Below are 4399 nucleotides of genomic sequence, written 5' to 3'. Positions count from 1 at the left end.
TGTTCCACCTACAGGGTTGCAGCCCCCTTCAGTTCCTTGGGTACTTTCTCTAGCTCCTAGAGAAACATTGGGGGCCCTGTGTTCCATTCAATAGCTGACTGTGAGCATCCACTTCTGTGTTTGAGACTAGAAGTTCTTGTCATACAGATCTTTCATATAGTCCCTCTTTGGACAGTTATTGGAGAGAAAGCAATGATGCACCTCTGGGCTTAGGAGGAAGAGCAATCCTGGGAGACCATATCCTGTCAGAATTTGGGTGCAGAGGGTTGTGGGACAACCTTTGCTCAGTGGTACAGATGGAGACCAGAAGTGAGCAGCTGCTCAGCTGTTCCTGTGCCCTGTGCACTTAAAAAATTGTCTTTTGACTATTTTGTAAAATATGTCAAGAGTTGGTAAAATATAATTCACAAAAAGGGAAATATTAATGACCAACATATATTTCCAACTTAAAATCAAATCAAATTCCCTTTTTGTGAGTTATCAACCCTCTACTATCGTTCATGAAGAGTTAACCAAACTGTGTTCCTGTTAAAACATATAGCATCAGGTTTTGAGAATATTTGTTGTGTTATTTCTCAGCTGCTTTTCTTTGTGTGAAATAACTTTGGAAAGATTCTAGGATAAATTTCAGTTGCATGACAGGGAATGCAAGTAGCTGATTATGGTCTGAAAACATGTCTAACATTATTCTGTGATATCTGGATATTTGGCATAAAACTTACCCCTTAATGTGAATGACTGTATTAAGGATTTTGCACAAAGGTTTTAAACATATTTTATAATCTTTAAGAATTTTAAATCTTCTGAAGGAAAAAATAACCAATAATATCCATCATCATAATTTTCTGTCAACTTGACTAAAATGTAGATATCCTTAGTAAGAAAAAAAAACTCATCTGAAGTCTTTCTGCAATCATAATACCTGTTGATACTTCTGTAAGGTGCGTTCCCTTGATTTCTGATTGAAATAGGATGGTGAAGATCATTACGGTCAGTATTACCCCTAGGAAACTGGTCCAGGCCTACTAATGAGAGTTATCTTGTAAAGCCATGAAGCAAGCAAGGAAACAGAATTTTTCTAAGGTCTCTCCTTCAGCTCCTTCCGGCAAACATTAAATAAACACAAAAAAAAAAAGAAATGGAGAAAAGTTTTTTTTTTTTTTTTAATAACATGATGAACATGGAGGTAAGAAGGCATACAACATTTACAAAATAATATACTTCACAGTATCCATTACTTCACAGTATATTTTTTCCTATGCATTCATATCTCTAAGTGTCTTGTGTTTTATGTCTTAAATCACACTTAAGAGTGATTTTTATTTACTTAGTAATTACTGAGTGTCACCTGGCTAAGACCAAGTTACATACTAAACTAATGAGACATTAGTCATAAATTACCAGGACTAGGGACACTGTTAAATAAGACTCTACTAAAAAAAAAAAAAAATACCTCTGAAATCTTAAAATTCTTGGAAAGAATACTGGAACATAATTCCACAATGTTAAGTTATATAACCTGTCTAGTTCACCATTTCCACAAGTAACAACAGCATTGACGACCTTGTCTACTCTCAAATAACATTTCTTACTTGATTTATTAGAGTACTGTAGAGTATTACCAAAGGCCGTTCCTTCTATACACAAAGTATGAACAGTGTTACATTCTTCTAACAAATATCTAAATTCCTGGATCCTACAGTAATCATAGGCTATGCTCAATACACATTTAGAGAGTATTACTGAATGTATGGAGAGAACAGTAGGTGGTGTTCACTGGAATTTTAATATCCTGATAAATCGGCAGCCCCTGAAACATAATGGAAACTTTTGTCCTCTGATCTGATAAATGTATCTAATGATTCATGCCGAGGACATTTTTCTGGCAGAAATGAGGTTTATATTACTTATCTTTAGCTCTTGGACTACCTGACTCCTGTGTAGCCTGTCATTTCTCACCCTCTGCCAGAACTACAGACACTCTTAGGGGAGGTGCTTATTGCTAAACATGCTAAGCATATTTTAACTAATTTTTAAATTATGTTTATAAAATTTTAAAGTATGTTTATAAATACAGGGAAAAGGGAGATTGTTGTGAGAGGTGTGATTGAGCACAAATCATAAGCATAGGTCACAGCATTTATCTGTAGCATCTACTCTTTGCAATCTACTATTTCAGTCTTTAATTTCCGTACACATCATCTAGTTGTTATCAAAGTCAGCAACAAGTGAAAAGAATAAGAAAAACTAGAAGACTGTAGGTTATTTTTAGATGAGAATAATTATACCTATAGCCCCTTTTCATTCTTTTTCAAACCCTCCCGTACATTCCGCCTTGCTCTTTTGTATAGTCATGAACTTCTTTTTTCATTAATTGTTTTTACATGCATATGTGTATTTGCATATACAGATATAATCCTAAATTTGTAAGTACAACCTTCACAGCCAAATATTGTTACTTGAATGTGTTTTTAGGGCTAATCATTTGGTAGAGGTTAAGACTATTTCTCCCACTATCAGCATTCTTTAGTTTCCTATAGTTTTTGCGTAGGTTTGAATCGTCCTGGGCTTTCCACTGTCCACCTGAGCATGTCTCCTTTTGTCTATGTTCAGCCCATGTTTAGACAGTTACATTAGTGAGGCTTTCTGGGAGTATATTCCGTCATTACCAGGAGATACAATCACACAGCCAATTTCCTGGTCTTCTGGATCTTACAATATTGTTGTAATGTTCTTTTGCAATGGTCTCTGAGCCTTAAATAAGAGAGTATCATTGGAGATGTATCAGTTGAGACTTCTTTTTATGATTTCACATTTTTATTAGTTGTAGTTTTCTGGAATACTCTCTGTTGTAAACTGTAACTTGTCCAAAATTAAGAAATTATTATTAATACAACACCATTCACTAAACTTCATATTTTATTCAGATTTTACTACTTTTTTCACTAATGTCATTATTGGTCAGTGTCAAAAAGAGGATATTGGATTCATTCAACATGAAGCTTTAGTGAAGGATGAGAAGAAATGCTGCAAAATTCTGACTTCTGGTCATAACATGATTATGATAATCAAGATAGACAACAAGTATAGTTACTTTCAAAAGACTTGCACACTATCAATCCAGTCAAAATTCTTGCAAGGAATTAGTAGAATGTATTAGTTAGGATCTTACTGCTGTGAACAGAAAACATGACCAAGGCAATACTTATAAGGATGCCATTTAATTGCAGCTACCTGACAGGTTCAGTGATTCAGTCCATTATCACCAAGGCAGCGTCCAGACAGACATGGGCCTAGAGGAGCTAAGAGTTCCATCTCTAGTAATTGTATATATCTGCTCATCTATAGCATAGTGTTCATAAAGGAACTGGTATTTCATCACCATTGTTCATTTGCTCAAATGAAGCATGTTCTGAATATTGAGAGCTCTCTGTTTACCTTCTGCCTCATTGAGGCTTTATTTTATTTTTCTCATGTTCGTTTGCTTGTTTGTTTTAATTGAAAAGATTATTTTCTCATGCAAAATACCCTGATTATAGTTTCCCCTCTCTCTCTACTCATTCCAAGTTCTTCCTTACCTCCCCTTCCCTCCAGATCCACTCTTTTGCCTCTCCTTATAAAAGAACAAGCTTCTAAGAGATAACAGCCACGTCTGAGAAAATGAAATATAAGATGAAGTGTGGTTCTGAGTTCTGCCTTGCTGTTGGGTTGTGGGAACCTCATTCAGGCAGAAAAAACAGGGAGGCACTAGACTATATTCCATCCTCTTTGTCATGGTGGTGCCTGGCTGGAAGAACACCAGGGGAGGTGAAATGCAGCTCTAGATGGAGGTCCCAGCCCTGGTGAGAAATGACACAGGCTGAGGCCTAGGCTGGGGTTCCCAAACTCCCAGGCATCAGATGCCACTGGGAACGAGGAGTCAGGAGGGCACAACTCAATGTTGAAGGCTTCCACCATGGCAATTCTTGATTAGAGAAAGAGTCTTCACTTGTCCAAACTGGTGGACCAGAGATTAAATACTTTTTGCAAGAAGGAATGTCTGGGAAGAGAAGCTTATTGGCTAAACCCCCAGGGCCAGCCGATTGATGTGTCATTAGCATGGAGAACTCTGTGATCTGTGCTACTTGACTAGTCCCCAGGATCTTCATGTGTGATTTCATGTTTACATGCTATAGAACATGAACTGGGTAGGGAGTAAATGAAATGCCTACCATTATCAGATATGAAGATCACCAGGGTTTCTGAATTTGCTCAACCTTCCCAGTTTTTGTCTGGATACACGGTTCCACTTGGCTCACAATGAAGCAAAACCTGTTATATTGAAGTTGAATTGATTCCTCCTCTTCCTCCTGCTCCTCCTGCTCCTCCTGCTCCTCCTCCTCCTCCTCCTCCTCCTCCT

Source organism: Mus pahari, chromosome 5, assembly GCF_900095145.1.
Source record: "Mus pahari chromosome 5, PAHARI_EIJ_v1.1, whole genome shotgun sequence".
Classification (NCBI taxonomy): domain Eukaryota; kingdom Metazoa; phylum Chordata; class Mammalia; order Rodentia; family Muridae; genus Mus; species Mus pahari.
Note: the sequence above shows the minus strand (reverse complement) of the source record.